Source organism: Mytilus edulis, chromosome 1 (genome assembly GCF_963676685.1).
Source record: "Mytilus edulis chromosome 1, xbMytEdul2.2, whole genome shotgun sequence".
Classification (NCBI taxonomy): domain Eukaryota; kingdom Metazoa; phylum Mollusca; class Bivalvia; order Mytilida; family Mytilidae; genus Mytilus; species Mytilus edulis.
Genome location: NC_092344.1, coordinates 58,441,804 through 58,461,890, shown reverse-complemented (window position 1 = coordinate 58,461,890; position 20,087 = coordinate 58,441,804). Strand labels below are relative to the sequence as shown.

The window sequence follows — 20,087 nt, the reverse complement described above, 5'->3', positions numbered from 1 at the left end:
TTATTTTCAGTGGACAACAACAAATGGAAGTTTTTAACGACCTTGTGTGACCTATAGTTGTTAATGTTTGTGTCATTTTGGTCTTTTGTGGATAGTTGTCTCATTGGCAATCATACCACATCTTTTTGACTGGCTATATACATGATATAATATATATAGCACTTACACGGTCGGTCCAGTGGACATATTTCATACTAGATAACTTATACAGTAATTCTTTTTATATATATGAAAATTATTGTCCGATCTGATACACGTACCTATAATGTACAGAATTTTGAACAGCTTCAAATATATGGGGTCCGTAGAAACACCGCAAAGGACCTCCTTAGTGCACTAAGAACAAAAATGTGCACTAAGGACCTACTCCTTTCATAATTTTAAATTATATTTTTTCTAATGTTTTCTCGACACGTGCCTCAAAAAGTTGATTGTCACCTTTAGTATAATCGATAGCAATTCATGTTCGCTCAACCTTGGCCCGTGAATAATCTACTAGTATACTGATTAAACATGTATATGGTATTTCAAATTGTTCTCTATTTTTTTTTTCATTTGTTTGTTTTTGCCGTATTTATTCTGTCTGCTATATTTTTTACTTCTAAATTAATAGCGTATTTTCAACTCTTTTCAGTTTGGGATTTTTCATCCTTTTAATTTTAAAAAGACAAATAATTGTGAACACTTCACGGAAAAGTGAGGATTGATATTTGGTTGCTTATTAACGTCCAGTTGCCAATACTTCATTCATTTTTCTTATGTTAAGAACTATGCCATTTATCAATATTTCGATTTGAGCGTTACTGATGAGTCTTGTGTAGACGAAACGCGCGTCTGGCGTACTAAATTATAATCCTGGTACTTTTGATAACTATCACAGCAATTTTTTTAAACATGTTTAGGAAAGGAACATATTTCTGATTCGATGTTTATATACAAATGCATTACAAGTATAAATATGTATAGGTTGATGTTTAGTCCCTTCGATGTTTTAGACTGTAAATAAATTATGACCAATTTATTTCTGACATCTTCTTCATTTTTAACTTTTGTGGATAGGTGTTTCATTGACAGCCGTACCACATCTCCTTTCGCTTATTTTTGTTGTATATATTTTTTAATTCACTTTCCTTGTCTTTTAAAATATAAAGTAAGTAAGTAAGTAAGTAAATTGTTTATAATAGTGACATGTGTAAATCAGCATAAATTTGTACAAAATATAATTACATATATAATACACCCGGCCCAATGGACCAATAAGTCACCTTTTACTGTAAATTCAATATAAATGTTCTAATATCACGTGTCAATTGCCAATTTAAATTTAAATACAGATAATTATAGATTAAGAATTAACGATTGTAAAAGTTCATATATTATTCAACTAATGTTTGTGAAAAAGTTTAAGAATGTTAACTAGAGTAAACTGTTTGTTTTCTACGGAAAAGTGACGCTGCTAAGTATTTAGCTATTTTCCTTGGATGGTTCACCATTAGAAATGTTAATTTTCCCTGCTCATATTCTAGTTGCGTAAAGTCAGGCACCATTAATATCTCGCTAAAAACAGTTTGTCTGATATCATTATAAAATGTGCAGTTTATAAGAAAATGTAGCTCACTTTGAGTTTCAACATTTTGAGAATTACAAAATCGACATAGTCTGTTTTCTACTGGTTCCCCAATATATCTACCAGTCTCAATTCTGATCGGTAATAATCCGCATCTAAACTGGGCTAGCACAGATCGCTCGTGTTTCGTAAGATTTAGTTTTACATAGTGCTCTAGTTCGAAGTTTGTTTTAAAGTTTAAGTAAGATCGGAGCTTTGGTTTATTTATCAAGGACTCTCTCCATATATCACTGTAATAAGTTCGTACAATTTGTTCAAAAGATTTTAAATCCACCATTGTTCTACTTTCGTAATAATGTAACATATTAAGTTTAGTGAAAATATCTTTAGTGTCACTACACCAATTGTTTGTGCAACGATCATAATCCATATTGAAAACCACTTTCGTTAATCGGTCGTCTTCAAACGATAAAAGCCTATTCCAGTATCGAATAATGTTCACCCAATGCCGAAACTGACTTGGTATCCATCCAGTATCCCCATACAGTGCTAGAATTGGTGCAAATCTGTGAACGCCTAAGTAATATCGAATTGCTCTGTTCTGTACGTTGTCTATAATAATTGATTGGAACTTCCTATATATTTATTTCATTATTTTTATTTGATGCCGAAAATAAGAATACGAAGTTAAATGCTATAAATAAGCGAAGTAAAACAACCGTTAATAATTATGTATATGAGCATTATATCTATTTATAAAATATTTTAAATACAAGCAGACATACAAAAAAATGTACCATTTGTGACACCAATTTCATTTATTTCCAAATCTTAAAATCATACATTTCCGTTCTTTAGCGTTTCTTAATAATGGCAGAACGGGCTTAAGAGTCATATGATTAAGTTAACTAAATAATTTAGTTTTCCCACATCATTAGCGGATTTAGGGGGTTAAAGCGAACCCCCCCACCCCCACCCCCACCCCCGGTTGAAAATCTTAAAATATTTTTTGTATTAACCATTTCTTGTTTTAATGTTATCTTTACTATAATTTGAATATCTAGCACTGAATAGGGTGACACGTTGTCGCTACACTTCTTTAAATATACACAAGTCATAATAACATTGGCCAGAGGGTAACTTGATAATTAGAGGACCAAAGGATTTAATTAAGACAATCCAAGGCTGCTATCTCTATATTTTATTATATATATCTTTATTAGCCTCCCTTAGAGTGATACAACAATTGCAAAACGGGTAGATACGATCTGTAATCAAATAATTAACCTTATAAAATTAATACTTAAAATTTTATTTTTAGAGTAACCATATGCCGGATGAACAAAAAGTGTGCCATTTATTGAAAAACATATGGTTTGGTTTAACATGAAAACTTCTCTAGTGTTTTAAACATTTCTCACATAACCCCTCCCCCAAACCCCCACTTCAAGCTCTGGATCCGCGCCTGCCCATAGTGCTTATTACATTATAAAATAAAATGGTATTCATCTTCAATTATGGAAATAAAGATGAATTGTTAAAAAAAAAAGCATTGACACCAGTTTAAAGTTATCGTTCATAGAAGACAGTTATGATTTATTCTATAATTCTCTTTTTAAACGTAATATAATTTTACCTCTTGGAGTTTTTCTATATGTTACTTCTGTAATCGGATTTTGAAGAACCCCATGGACACCACATACTCTCAAATGTCTTTCAAGGAATAATGATAGTATGTAAACTCTTGTGTTGTTAGTAAGGAAATGAAATATCAAAAGCATTTGTTTCTCAATTTTTATCTCAAAATAGGGTTCTTTAAATAAAAAAAAAAGCTTGCATAGCAATTTCCTTAAAAACTAAATATATATAACAAAGGCAAAGTTTTAAAACAGAAAATTTATTTTTTATTTTTCTTTTATAAACTTGAATTTATACCACGCTAAACCGTTAGGTTAACAACCATTGATTAATCAATAAGTAACGATCAAAAGACAATTGTTTATTGGATTAGGTTGATTGAACATGATGATTCGGGAATCTGCAATAAACCGTTGGTCACGTGGCGAGTGGTAGGCGTTGATTAAAAAGTCATTTAACTTCAAAATTACAATATCTATTGATACCTAACTTTACAGATTTGAGGTATTTAATCATATCCTCTTATATTCATGTTCGCTGTGATCTTAAAACATCGTTTTAGTGTCCTTAATGCAAAAACTTTCTTCTTAGTGCACTAAGAAGTCTTTTGCGGTATTTCTACACACCGAAATATATGGCCTTATTATTGGTAATATACCATATTAGTGTCACTAATGGCTTAACGTGTTACCAAATTAAAAAGAAGAAATAGGCTCAAAACCGCATTTTTAACTTTAGATTTTTTTCAATCCCAAAATAGAGAAGAGGTCCGGTATACAGACTTATTAAAAAGTCCAGATGAGAAGTTTAACTTGCTTTTCTATTCCCGGCACTTTTAACTTAACGCATGCAAAAAAAAAATTCAGTACCTGGTTACAGTTGCGCATTGACAAATTATAATCTTTCGATTAAATGATCTTAAATCTATATGGTCTTTATTTTAAAAGTTATAAAATCTAAATGTAAAGTGATCTAAAATGTTCAATATAAATGAGTATTTTCGCTGTGAAATGAATCTAAGGTCGTCTAAAAGTGTATACATGTGTATTTGACCCGACTACTGACTACATAGTAAACTATTCATTATGTACCTATAAGGGGGGTCTGAGCGGGACTCGGGATTGTCGAGGCGTATTTTTTGTAAACGTGACACATGAAAGTCAAATTATGAGGGAGGGTAGGAGGGGTACTGATCCCGAAATCCCGAGCTTAAAAACACGAAATCATGAAATCCCGGGCTTAAAAAACACGAAATCCAGAGGTCCCGAAATTCGAAAAAAGAATTATCGTATCCCGAAAGGGTCAATCCCGAAATCCAGAGCTTAAAAACACCCGATCCCGCAGTCCCGATAAAGGTCCTATCCTCCCTCAAATTATTGTGCCGTGAAAACGCGAAATGAAGTTTAGCGGGACATGGGAAATTACAAAAATAGCAGAATTGTTCACTTACATAGTGTACGCGGGATGGCATCATGCGAGAATCTAAAAAAATAAGTAGTAACTAAGCGGGATCCGTGAACAGAACCCCCAATGAGACCCCCATTAGTTGTGGCTTATTTTGGTCTTTTTAGTTAGTTTCTTTCCCCTACATTACTTGACCGTTTTTGTAAAACAACAGCACTCGAGGTCTGACAGTATTTTACCAAGAAATGCACAAAATATTCAAAAAGAAGGCCTAGAAAATTTAAATATTGGTATGCACACATACTCCCCTATCAGCACAGACAATTATATTTTTGTAAAGGCGCCAAACTCGTTTCTAATATTTATAAAAGAACCGAAAAGAAAATGGAAATGGAAATGGGGAATGTATCAAAGAGATAACAACATGACCAAAGAGCAGATAACAGCCATAGGTCACCGATGGGTCTTCATTGCAACGAGAAAATCCCGCAACCTGAGACTGGGGTGGATCTAGTCATATAAAGGAGGGGTTCCTAACCCAGGACAATTTTTTTTTGGGGGGGGGGGGGGGTGTCCAACTACATGTCCCCATTCAAATGCATTGATCGTCCAATAAAGAAAGGGGGTTCCAACATGTCCAACCTTCAGCCCACCCCCCCACCCCTGGATCCGTGCCTGTGAGGCATGCTTTAGCTTGCCATGCTTGCCATTAAACAAAAATATATACTAGTTGAGTGATAATGGACGTCATACATAACTCTTCAATTTAAAAAAAAGAAACTAAAATAAAAATCATACAAAGGTCACAAAGGCCATAACTTCTGGCTCCTGAATTAGGAAAAGTGCAAAATGCCGTGAGGATAAAAGCCTTTACTGTAAATTCCTGAAATTACAATTATATAAATCATCTCACATCTTTGTGCATTTCTTGAAATTGGTCATATTAATAAATGCATGCAATATTTTCAGAAAATTTCAATATATAGGCTTTTAAAAGTCAATCTTGTGCATGATTATCAATGATTATACTCGCACAATTAACACATGTGGTTCTCAAAACTCAGAGGTGTCTATGCTATTTATGACAACATTTTAATCAAGTATAAATTTACAAAATATGTTTAGAACTATATGATTTTTAGGTTTTTAAGCATAGATATAGTAGGTCAGGATCTGCGAACTCTCACTGACTGACTGAGCACATGAATTCAACACTAGTTTTTTGGTGATGTTGGTGTTGCTTAGTGTTTTGTTTTGTTTTTCTTTTCTGCATCTTATGTTTTGCCTTGGCATTGTCAGTTTCTCTTTCATTGCCTTTGGTTTTTTTTGTTATGTTAAATAACAAGTCACAAGAGAGAAAAAACAAAAAAAATATGTGAAAAAATGGCTTAGTTCAGTATATATTAAGGACAGAGATAACAAATAGCTAAATAAGAAAAAAAGAAAAAGAAAATTCCTTTTCTATGTACAGTCAATTGTCTGATAATCTAGAAGATAGCCTGATTTGGTCTTATTCTCCTGAATTCTAGCAGGTACTTTATTCCAACTTTTTTAATTCAAACAAACCATGTCTTAGATAGTCTTGGAATTAGAATACATTAATCATAAAATTTTCATAATACTTTGGTGAATTATCTATTGATATAATCATGATAATTAAGCTCCTTTTTAATTTTTAGGGATTTTAAATTTTTAATTTAAAGTTAGGGATTTTATTCATAAAAGCGGGGATTTTTCCAGTACGTATACTATTAATAATGCTTTGAGCAATTTTCATGAAACTTGGTGAATTATTTTTGTATAACATAAACATGATAATTTTCCTTTTAATTTAAAAAAAAATCTGATTTATGTCATTGTACTATCATGACTTGGGATTAGGATAGTCTCAAGAATGCTTTCACAAATTTTTATGAAACTTTGGTGAATTGTTTTTATATCTTGACAAACTCCCTTTTTATTGTTATGACCCAAAGTGGAGGGGGCATAATGTTTAACACTTGTCAGAACATTGTCCGTCTGTCCCAAAGTTGTTTTTTGTTCTCTTACAGTACTTTAGTTTGCCTCAACCAAATTCAATTAAACTTTTACAAAAGCTTGTTATCACAATTCTCATATCAAGTTTGAATTTTGGTGATGTCAGTGTTACTGTACTAGAGTATCAGAGTTATGCCCCTTTAGAAATGGGGAAAATATGCTGAATTTTTGGTTTCCTGTTCTCTAAAATTTAGTTTGTCTCAACCAAATGTTATGAAATCAATACACAATGCTTATCACAAAATACAGATTAAGTTTGAATTTTGGTAGTGTCTCTCTTACGTCTTACTAAATTCTATAGTTATGTTCTTTAAAAATGGAAAAAAATGTTTCGGCCTTCTAACTTAAGTTTCCCTCAACCAAATTTTATTAAACTTTAAAAAAATACTTTTTATCACAATTTTAATCAGATCAATTTCAAATTTTGGTAGTAAAACTTTTACCGTTCTTCAGTTATGTTCCTTTAAAACTTTGAATGATATGCAAGCTGGAGTATCATTCCCTATTTATCATGTATATTTTTTTATAAGATGCAGAGTTAAGGAACTTTAGTTGTTGCAAAGTTATTTTAAAATTGTCCATTTTCAAAAACTTTGAAAGGTTTTAGAAATTTATGGATTTGTTAAAAAAAATCACAGCCTTAAACTTATAGTCACTTGAGATATATATCTATAAATGGAGCCAAATTATATACATGTTTTATGTCAATAAATACCACTGTTTGTGCATGTTTTTTTTTTTTTGGAGGGCAGGGGTCTTATTTGCACAGTGCTCATAGTTTTTTAGTCGATCATTAAAATTCATTTAAAGCTTAAAGACCAGCTATAAGGGCAAGAAGCTTATCAAACACTCATGGTTTAGATTTTTATTAAACACACATTAATATACATAATGTACATTAAACAGAAAAAAATATTGATGCAAGATGTCATTCAACTTTTACTCTTTTATGTATAGGACAAGAACTATAGAAGATACAGAGAAATTATATACAGCAGAAATGATAGGCAATGTAAAATTTGCAGAAGCCAACTAAACCTAAATGGTAAGGCACCTTTTAAATTTAAAAAAGTTATTGAACTTGAAAGATGATTACTAGTATCATGATTACTATAAAAATTAAAAGATGTGGTATATTAAATATGAAAACTATCATGGCTTTGAGAAAGCAATTGTAGGCCTGTTACGACCTTCAATAATGAGAAAATCCATACCCTATACTATAGTCAAAGTAGGCAGCTATAAAAGACCTAAAGATGAAACATTGAAACAATCCAAACTGTAAAACTAATCATGCTAATTGCCTAGTTTATAACAAAATAAATTACAAAAAATAAATATGACCAGTATGAAACAACAACAACAACCACTAAATTTTAGTGTCGGACTAAACTGACAAAAGCTACAGGCTCTGAACTTTGGACAGGCACAATAGGAATATGGCAAGGTTATATAAAAATAAGATGTGGTATGATTGCCAATAAGACAACTCTCCACCAGACAACCAATGATGTAAATTTCCTGCAAACAGGGACTTGACTTCTGTTAATCAACTAATTTTTCGTGAATACTTTATTTGGCATTTTATACTTTCTAGTCTACATCGCAGTTATTTATTTTTCTCGAGTTCAAGTTTACTTAATGTATTTTAATAAGGAAAGATACACATGAAAAACATTTATTGCTGTTTCTCTCTCCATTTATAACATTTTATTTGTTTATTTTGTGTATTTATAGGTGATCAGACATCTTGGTTTTCATGATCAATAGGTCATTACTGAAGAGGAAACTTATAGTTGAAATTTATTTACATAGTGCATAATTGGATTAATTTGAAATGGAATGTGTGCTTTCCTGCAAAAAAGAAATAGGAAATTTCAACATTATCACATGATAATGACCATAAACAAAATGGAGTTCTATCATAGATACACAAAAACACTATTGCATAAAAGCAACAACATATCTTAATCAAAAGAAAGGAGAATGCTGAACAAATACTATTTTGTTGTTGAAAAAAGGAACACCAGTTTTATCCACTCATTTACATTGCTCCCTCATATCAAATATACAGAAGAAGATCATTGAAGAACAATTTGCAAAAATGATTTCTCTTAGAATTGAAGGGAATTGTTTAGTGAATGGAATAATGTATTCACTGAATTCTTACGTAGTGGATTGAATAACTGTACACAAGCTGAAACAGAAGAAATTGTAATTTAAAATAATACGAAAAGTGTTTATTTTATTATTTAATCTGCAAATATATAAACAAATTCTTTAGAACACCACAAATGGTATGACATTCAAATTGGTTGCTTATTAATGTATCGCATTGAAACAATTACAAAGAAAATAGAAGCATTTGCTCCAAAAAAAAATTATAAATCAAAGTTAAATTTATAAAAAAAGTATAAACAATACCTAGATCTAAACAGTCAGACTGTATTATTTTCAATGTCATTAAAATGTTGAGTCAAACATTTATTAAAGTTTTAAATATCATTTGCATCAATTATACAGTCTTGTTATTATTATATTCATACTGTTTGTATACATGGTGTAGTGAAGAAATGTTCAACAAGTAAAAATAAGGGAAAACATTTCCTTAAGGGAAATTTGATCTTCAGAAATTTCCTTAGAGGAAATTTGAAGAACAATGATTTCCCTAGAGGAAATTTGTTGTCTTGAATTTTCCTCCAAGGAAAAGTGTTTGTCAAAAATTTCCTCACAGGAAAAAGTATTTCCTCCAAGGAAAATTTGAAGCTACAAATTTCCTCACAGGAAAAAGTATTTCCTCCAAGGAAAATTTGAAGCTGCAAATTTCCTCAAAGGAAAAAGAATTTCCTCTAAGGAAAAAGAATTTCCTCTAAGGAAATAGAATTTCCTCAAAGGAAATAATTATGCATCAAATTCCCTAAGGGAAATCTTTTTCCCTTGAGGAAAAAACAATTTCCCTTGAGGAAAAATCTTTTTCCTTCAGGGAAATTTGATTTCCCTTGAGGAAAAGTACTTTTCCTCTGAGGAAATTGTTGAAAAAAGGGGCATAACTTTTTCAACAGTGGTGCTAGATCCAAAAAATTTTAGGACAAATATCAGGGAACCAATACCAACCAAGTTATCAACTTTGTTTTGACTTAACTCCAAAAATTAAGGTGACAACTTTTGCACTCAGCGGAATTGCAAACTTGTCCCGGAGACTGTTGTTGCCTTGGTTTTATAGCTCAAAACGGTATTATTCGTTTTGCTTTACATTGGGTCGAATAATGAAATAATAGCTCAGCACACTTCGGCGCAGACCAGCAGACTTTGACGCAATGGTGTGCGATGGTTTATATAACGCGGGATACCTCAATTAAAGTCTACATGTGTGCAATTATTATGAGCAGTATAATTGTTTCAATGTCAGTATATAAAGCATTTACTATAGTGTTATTGCCTATGGATGTTATAGTTCAAATTGCTGCGTTCTTATTGAGAGATCGTCCTATTTGATGTTTTGAATGTGGAAATCATTCTTGCTTCTACATGTATCTTTACTTAATTTGTTTCTCTAATGAGATCCTCATTTACCATTATATATTCATAAGAAAAGTTTGTGGACCCGTATGTATTTAGGGAATGATACTCAATCGTACGTATATAAAAATAATCTTTCGTGTATTTCTCGTTTCACAGTCCTACATTGTACATGCATGTATATTGAATTTGACTCACAACTCAGTAAGTTGATACCAGCGCGGGGTACATGTATGCTTAAACCTCTTATTCTAGATGTCAGGTAACTTTCTTGTGTTTATATTCATATGTTGGATTGCTGTCTGATTGACGAATACTCGTCATTTTATATATATAGATTTTTTAAATTTTGTTTTTTAGGGATGCACCCAGTTGCACCTTCTCATTTAAGATATATTTCCGTGGCGTAACCTCGAAAGATAAGTCACATCACTAAAAACAATAAGGGAAATGAAACTTCTTCTCGCATGTTGAACTTTGGGTAATAGTCCTCTTCAACAAAACACTGCCTTGAACTCAATTTTGGTATAAATATAAAGAAGCCACAATTTGGTTCTGAAATGGATATTTTTGTAAACACCAAAAGCTAGGTAGAGCATATCCCTTAATTGATATAGGCTCTTAAATTCTGCAATGTTGAGAGACCATGCTAGGGCTGTTAGCAAGTCAAAATCGCTAAACTCTCATTATCCGTTGAGAGATTTTCTGAAAATACCGAATGGCTTTTGCCTTATTCGAAACTAATACATTAGCAAATATAACTGGTGGCCTTCGGCTGTCAATTGTTCTTTTCGGGTTGTTGTCTCTTTGACATATTCCTGATTTTCAATCTAAGTTTTAAAATAACTAAAAATATTATTAACAATTGTTAGTTCAAAATACATTTAACAAGTCAGAGTGAGTTGATACATGTTATATTCTACGGAATCTACTATATCCGTTATTATTACGTAATATATATATATCATAAGTCCTTTGTCCAGGTGGAAATAACGGGCGGTAATAACAATATGTGATTTGCATGTCGGGTGAAAGTGACAACGGGTGGTATGTATACTACAATGTTTATCGTCTTCCATTATACATGAGGGTAAGGATGGGGGTTTATAGAAGGAAATTATAGACAAAAAAATAAAAAATACAGAAAATAACCAGACAAATATATAGAAAAGAAAATGACGAGGTACTAGAATATATGGAATAAAGAATGATCGGCAAAAGGTAAAACGAATTATAAAACAAATTGCCTAAAATAGAATACAGAAATAATGAATCCCCATTCAGACCCTCATGAATTTAAAAGACAAATGGGTTTGAATTATTCGACATTTACTTAATATTTTGGTTTCTTGGACATTTCTGTCCTTTGTGCAGACACCCTTAACATTTTATGATTCAAAATATAAAGATATGCAGATTTCGGTAAAGAGATAAGGATTATCTTCATTGCAAAATTGGGTTGTTACTACATTTGTGTAACAATTCTTTGTTAATAATTGATTTTTGTTAAAAGAAATTGATTTAAGAAAAAACGGTATTTTTGTTAAATATTTATCTAGTTAAAAAAAGTCGTTAATTTTTTCATAATAGTTGGAACAAAAATCTCCATACGGTATCAAGCCAAATTTCTAAAAAGAGGAGACATATGCTCTTAAGCTAAATTAAAATGGTTAAATCTCGAAAAAAAAATAATGTTAAAATGCTAAAAGAAAGAGTTTAATGTCTGCTTTTTTAGATTAATTCTGCGAATTGTTTTTGTCCGCACAAAACATCAAACAGAGAGATAAAGAGAATCACAACTAATTAAATAAAATGGAGGATTGAAATGGAGAATGTGTCAAAGAGACAACAATCTTACCAAAGAGCAGAAAATGGTGCGTCTAAACACGGCTAAGGACTCCCAAGTGCACTAATAAGTTATAATATGCTACTAAGGACTAAAAGAGTGATGTACAATGTAAACAAATTTCTTATCTAGATAGAGATTGATATTTAATGCATATATTTCAATTTAATCATTAAAGATCACAAATAATAATTGAACAATGCCTGTGCCGGTTTTCGTTATTTTTTCCGAAAATCACTGAACTATAAGACACGTGTCAAATTACATAACTGATATCAATATTACCTTAAAAAATTTAAAAAATAATTATTTGGAGAAGAAAATTACTCTGACATTTAGATATATTTACCATAAAAATATTTTTAAACATTTTTTAAAAATCATTTAATATGCATCGGCTTATGATTTAATGAAAAAATATAGAAAATTGTTAAGCTGTTTTTTTATTAGGAAGGAAAATAATGTTTGCATCGAGAAAAATAGCCCCTCCCCTATAAATGATCATTAATTTACCTTATTGGGGGCTTAAATTTGGACACCGATCGCGAGACCTGACTGCCATAAACAACATATTACGAACAGCAAACAATTGATATGTATGAAAGACAACAACGGACACAAAATGATTGCAATGAATAATGTCAACTACCATTCAGATCGATTTTTCAAATCTCATCAAATTAGACATGCATTTGAAAAAAACCTTGGGATATCTATTACCGTTTGGTTTCAAATTGGAATTAAAAATTGCATTTCCCCAAAGAGTTTTAGGTAAAATCCCGTGAATCTCACCTCCTAGAAATTTGATGTGTCAGGATGTTAGAAAATATGTCTGAATTTCTTACATTTATTTATTGCAGTCAATTATACCAAACATGTAGTTGAAATTATTTCTAGAACCAGTCACTGTCTGTAGATATAATGCGTCGGACATTGTATGTATAAAAATAAAATTAAGATTTTTAACTGTATGAAATAAAATTAGTAAGGGTTTCGCGGAACACAATGTCTCGCCTTCGTTTGCCGTAAACTTGTACTCTCAGGCTGAACAAAATAAAGACACTATATTTTGATTGTTAGGAGCTTCTGTCCAAGTTCACAAACATTTCCAGTGCCTATAAATAGCCGACTTTAATTAAGTAATTTGAATCTGAGCTGGCAAAATAGCATATTATCTATTATGCTGGTATCAGCAAAACAGCTACAAGTAGTGCCTTTAATTAAAATGCATATTGATTTTAAATACTATTCTAAATAAAATAGCTTTGAGAATCGTGTAAAAAGCGTTCGTTGTTCATTCGTCAATGAATCATTCAACGTGCGTGTATCGTGCGTGCGTGTATCGTGTATTTATCATTCATCGTGCATCGTGCGTGTATCGTGCGTTCATCATTCATCATTCATTTTGCGTTAATCCTCCGTGTAACGCTCATCGCTCATCGTGCGTGTATCGTGTATCGTGCGTGTACCGTGCGTGTATCGTGCATTCACCGTGCGTGTATCGTGCGTGCGTGTATCGTGCGTGTGGTCAGTTTGAATTTTAGAAGGTCTGTACATATTTTTATTAGGGTCCTGCTAAAGTCCACCTTTGGGGCTCGATTTTTCTCGCTGTTGTGAAGAAACATTGGTGGCTTTGTGCAGTGTTCTGCTCTTTGATCAGATTGTTGTTTCTTTAAAACATTCACCGTTTTCGGTCTCAGTTTTACATTGTAAATAGTACATTAAGTTTGTATAAAACTATTGAGGTATAATAATATACAATATATTATAAATAAATTCATCATAGATACCAGGACTACATTTTATATATACGCTAGACGCGCGTTTCGTCTACAAAAGACTCATCAGTGACGCTCGAATTCAAAAAAGTTAAAAAGGCCAAATATAGTACGAAGTTGAAGAGCATTGAGGACCAAAATTCCTAAAAGTTTTGCCAAATCCAGCTAAGGTAATCTATGCCTGAGGTAGAAATGCCTTAGTATTTCAAAAATTCTAAATTTTGTAAACAGTTAATTTATAAATATAACCATATCAATGATAATTCATGTCAGCACAAAAAGTCCTGGCTACTGGGCTGGTAATACCCTCGGGGAAATAAATCTCCACCAGCAGTGGCATCGACCCAGTGGTTGTAAATAAACTCATCATAGATACCAGGACTAAATTTTGTATATACGCCAGACGCGCGTTTCGTCTACAAAAGACTCATCAGTGACGCTCGAATCCAAAAAAGTTAAAAAGGCCAAATAAAGTACGAAGTTGAAGAGTATTGAGGACCAAAATTCTTAAAAGTTTTGCCAAATCCAGCTAAGGTAATATCGTTTCATGTATAACAAGGAACTGTTATAATGCCAGGTTCAATTCACCTTTTTCCACATGAGAAAATTACTGTACCAAGTGAGGAATGAGACAGTTGTTATCATTCTTTTTATGTGTTTGAGCTTTTTATTTGCCATTTGATTATAGATTTTCCTTTTTGAATTTTCCTCGGAGTTCACTATTTTATATTTGACTTTTTTTTTTTTATTAAAAACAATATAAAACAATTCATAAACTATTTTGTCAATACATGTGACTGTGTATATATATCGATGAATTGTCAAACTCCTCTGTGATAGTCAACAATCTGTGCTTTACAGATTACATTGGGGGGCTAGAAAATATTAACCCTCAATATGACGCAATATAAAACTAACATTATTTTGAATTTATAAATCAACTATTCATTTTGTTTTAAATACGTATTGATTTTTAAATTTGAAATTGTAACAGGTTACATTCGTACGGATGACTTATAGAATACAATTGAGAATGGAAATGAGGAATGTGTCAAAGTCTTGTTTTAGTTCTATTCTATTTTCATATTTATAATCATGATAATTGATTTTAATTTGACAAGAATTACTCACTTTGTGATGTAACGGTTAACACTATGGTCATTTGAATTATTAACGCTGATGATATTTTAGTTCGTGTTATCCAATACATTCCAACTATTTCTGTGCTAGAATAAGCAAAATGTTTTGTTAAAACTATGCCAAAAATAAATTACCATTTGTGTTCAATAAAACAAAATTGATCAAAACAAAATAAATTATAATGGAATAAATAATTTCAAGGAAAATAAGATAACGGTAAGATATAATATTCAATAAGAAATTAATCGTATACTTTCAGTTAAATTATATATATTACATAATACTCGCTCACAAACAAGGACAATATTTACAGTGATAATGAAATAACAATAACATTACAAAAGAAACCCAAAAATATTGACAACCTTTCCTTTTCAATAACAGATGGCTGAACAAATGACATTGTATAATACTTTACTGAGAAGAACATACCTTTCTTAATGCCCGCGTCACACTGTCCCGATTTTTACGCCGATGGCAACACGAATATGGAAATTTTCAAAATCGGGACTGATCGTATCCAGATCGGGCTATTCGTAGTGTCATCTTTAACCATCGTAGAACCATCGGCCACTTTTTCTAGCCTTCGGGGACAACTTCGGGAAGGGTTCTAAATTTTTTAACATGTTAAAAAATCCCCGAAGGTGCGTCCGATGTTTATGGTTCGTATTGAGTTCGTATCACCATCCTCACCATCGTAATGTCACCGGGAATGCATCTTTGAACATCGTATTGCATTCGTGTTTCCATCGTTTCCATCGGGCAGTTTTGACATTACGATGTCTACACGAATGAATCACGAAGCTAACCGAAGGTCTTACGATGGCAACACGACTTCGTGAAGACCTCGTAATCCCGTCGTGATGCCATCGAATAAAAGTACGAAGGTGACAAGATGGAACTACGACGACAATAAATCCAGCTAAATGTAAGTTAATTTTCGCGCTTAAATTCCTTTAAAGTGCCATGCGCGATATGCACTGGTCAGTCTAATACGACAGTTAAGAAAGACGTTCACAAAACATGGATCTCATATCATATGTTTCTATGAGAACAAGAAAGGCGACAGCGTTGTTTCTATTAATTCAAATGGAACAAGAAGAGCAGCTATTACAGGCTCAGGATTTACTTTTACAAATAAAATATTATTTTTTGTCAATTTTTCATATCAAATAACATAATAAAAATCATAAACGCGCCTCGTATACCAACACTGCAGGTACACGTATATAGGGTAACCAACTTTTTCTTCATTATTCTGATTTTTTATGTATCGTCTGAGTTGTTGTCCCACGACTGTTTACTCCATAAACATTTTGTTTTCTATATGTCATATTTTGCCGCATTTGTTGCTTTTCCCACATCCTTCCTTTAGTCTAGATTATTATGATATTCTTCTGGAAAGAGCTCTTTTTGAATAAAAGGGATCAACGAACCCATTACCTTACCTTTAAGATAGATCAGTAAACATAGGCATAATTATGGGTGATTATTCAGACTAGTGCACACATTTTACAGTTCAAACAAGGCAATGCCGAGCGTGGCATCCCCTCGTATGTAACATATTGGGGACAAATATGGACACTATATTTGTATATGACACATGCAGAAAATGGTAAATTGAATACGCATATTTGATACATAAACTATTTTTTTTAGAAATCAACCAAATTATTCAGTAACTGGAAATACCCAAGGTCTTCCGTCTTATGATTAAACCCAAAATTAAATGTACAATATAATATATATTCAATACTGATCAAACAATTTAAAACGCGTGATGCCTTTGGCATATAATTTAAATGCATCGTAAGCTGTACACGACGTCTTTTAGACATCGTATGGCCATCGCGCCATCATCGTAATCAATCGTGTAGCCTTCGTGATCCATCTTGTAGGCTTCGACTGAGATATGAAGCTCAAATACCGTCTTCGGTTAACCTTCGTATGTCCATCTTTTGCTATCGTATATACTTTCGGCACCCTCGTATATACTTCGTTATTCATCGTACTTGCTTCGGTCACTTTTGGGTATTTTAACGAGATCGGGACCAACTTCGTACGAACTTACAATTTTCGCATTCGGGTGTCCATCGTATATAAAAATCGGGACAGTGTGACGCGGGCATTAAAAATAGCAGCCCGAGAAAAATGCAAAAATAAATATACAGGAAATTATTTTTGTTTCTTCCAAGTATTCGAAAACCAGTTCTTGTTAATTTTAAGTAGTAAAGTTCAAAGATTTTTATTAAAATTGAATATTGTGTTTCATTGTACCATTATTTAAAATATCGTTAAACATAATAACCTTCACAATACTATAGAAAAAACATATGTATAATGATTTTTAATACAGAAGAAAAAAAATTCGTACAAATAACAAATATTTTTTAGGGAAGTTTAACATCATCACGTCAAGCAATTTCAAAATACAAACAATTTTCCCGAATCCTACCTTACCCCTACCCCCAAAAAATAGACGATTAACCCAAAAAAGCACTTTTCCCACACATCACCGAAAGTAAGGTTAATATCTCAAAATCATTTATTTAATGTAGTGAGTGTGTTAGAATATTTAAAAAGGAAACTATTTAACAAAATAAAGTCAACAATTTGTTCTGCAAAATTTCAAAAACAATTTAATTAAAAAACAGACCACTGGCGTTGAAAATATCATTACAAAGTAGAATGACTACAGATTTTTTATTACAGTTAAAACATCAATTTAGTATGTAAATGTAAAAAAAAGCATGCACGTATGGGTCTTTGATAGGCCGCAGATAAACACGTTGTGTGAGTTGCAGGGAGACAAACAACAGTAGAGCATACTGCGGACACAATGGAAACGTAAGTACCAAACATATTCTTATCCGTACAAGAATTAACTGGACGGAAACGTATCTCACTGTGTTGTGGTACAAACCTCGGAGATGACACCTCTCTTCTGATACGGGAAACGTAGTGGATTCCTTTAAATTGCAAAAGTGAACACTTAGGAAATAATTTTTAACACCTCACATATTTTTGATAATCAAAGTGTGTTTATAATTAAACGGGTGAATCTCCAATTCAGTTCTAGTATTACGATCAAGAAAATTGAATATGATTTACACATTTAAAAATCATTCTTAACTACGAATATGTAACAGAGGCGATTCTAAATGTGTGTCAAAATAAGCAGACACTTGGATTTTATAATACTACCAGATTATAATCAAAACTAATTAACGTACGAAAATGGCTCTTATAGAATTCAAATATCTGTTATTATTGTTCATTTTAATGAAAATGCAAGCTCAAAAGGTTTTAAAAGATAATTGACATTCATAAAAGAAAATAAACGGCATAAAAAAATCACAAAAGCGAAGAAATAATTATTTTAAAATTCTATAAATACAGGTGATCAATAATATCAAAAACCTTCAAATGTCATTCATTTCAACAGTATTAAATATCACAATTTAAGAGACTATGAGTATGTGTATTGTTAATTTGTATAAACCACTAGTCATATACGCGTCATCTTGTACAATTTATAATTTATAGACGGGTATCAGGAAGCTATATTTTTAAGATAATATATGAGATAAACATTGCATCAGATCTTTTTCACGGATAATGTCTGTACTTTAATGATATTGAGTGTCTTCAGAATTGTAATGTTCACACGGGTTTATCTGAATAAATAAACTCATCATAGATACATGCACCAGGATAAACACGTTTACGTGAATTAGGCAAACAAAGACATTTTTCGTATGGTAGGAGGAGTAGAGGACTCAACATAATTCGGCTCGTGAAGGACAATAATTCAGATAAAGAAAGACAATAAAAGGGGTCCTCATTTCTTAGAATTAGTTAGTATATTCATGAAGAACAAAACGAATGCAATCAGTGAAGCGGTATCTGTGTACCCTTTTGTACAATTTTCGTTTGTTGATTTAAGTTTAGCATTGCTAAATCTTTCATGCTCTATGTTGTGCTTTGTATACAGTTGCTGTTTATCATTTTTTGGTATATTCCATGTTCAAATTAGTTGTGACGTTTAATTAACATAGTATAATGATAACAGCTATGTGACTTACTTGGTACAGAAAAACCAAAAAAAAACAAGTTCTTATTAATAATTTCAGACTTCAGAACTGTGATTCTTTGTGGAGAAACCAATAACCCCTTGATCCCTAGGTGCAGTCAAAAGACTAAGTGTATTCGTGTAAATTCGCGTATTTTAGAATTCAGTGATTTTAATTTCGTCGTTCAAAATGTGCGTGTTTTGGAGGATTATGCAAGGTTATCGAAATATTTTTTTGTTCATACTACATGTTGTAAGAGAGGTAACTGTTTGTATTTTTTTTTTATTATTTCAATTATGGAGATGTTGCTTTACATTTGCAAAGCTATATATCTACTCTTATTCTTTATTTATTTTGTTGGACTTTATGTCATATTTACTTTGAATTTTAAGCTTGGTTTCATACTTGCCTTTTGTTGATGAAATGCAAAAGTTATCTGTTTTGAAGAGTGATGTTTACAAGCCTGTTGTAGACGAATATATTGTTGTACTGTAAGCTATCAAGTTGTACCCTCCTTTGAGTTTATATTGCTTCAAATTGGGTTTTTTTTCTGTTTTTTTTTTCTGTTTGTGTTAAGATTCTTTTACCTCGTACGTTACGGTTTTGTTGCATTCGCCTTATTACATTAAGGTAATACAATTAGTAAAAATAAAATTGATTGATGGAAGGTGTTTCAAACTTTTTCCAGCACTATTGGCTATATCATGGTGGAAAATTTAAATTGAAATAAACAGACGAGGCATACGAAAAGAGCTACCAATTTTCTGCATGTAGTCAATACACCTTATCGCTAATCCCGGCTGACCCGACCGCTTGAACTTTTGACGTCAACAACAATCACTTTTCCATTGTGGCGTCAGATATTTTGCTTTATGACGTCAAAAACCTGTGTGATATCCAGTAATGGCGGACAAATAGCGATAAGGTGTATTCAGATCGGAGTAAAACTCACCTGCCACGAACAGGATTGGAACTTTTTTGTTGAGGGGCATGTTGAAGCACGCCTCCAGATGCGGGATTTGCTCTCTGTATTGAGGGTCTATGGATGGCCTTTTATTGTTTTCAGCTCATAAGTCGGGTTGTTG

General features: G+C 32.1%; 1 protein-coding gene and 1 long non-coding RNA gene across 2 annotated transcripts in view; one reads left to right on the top strand and one right to left on the bottom strand.

The window, feature by feature from the left end:
* The window catches only part of LOC139514602 (plexin-B2-like), a 58,529-nt gene extending 43,512 nt beyond the window's left edge, over positions 1–15,017 (bottom strand). Inside the window, exon 1 of the mRNA XM_071304019.1 lies at positions 14,921–15,017. The gene's annotated coding sequence lies outside the window, so the exon portion shown is untranslated. The remainder of the gene's footprint in view (positions 1–14,920) is intronic.
* LOC139485851 (uncharacterized) lies at positions 3,727–9,846 on the top strand. The gene is made up of 3 exons (XR_011655415.1): positions 3,727–4,899; positions 7,604–7,691; positions 8,384–9,846. It is a non-coding gene; the product is annotated as an uncharacterized lncRNA (long non-coding RNA).
* Positions 15,018–20,087: the final 5,070 nt, after the last annotated feature.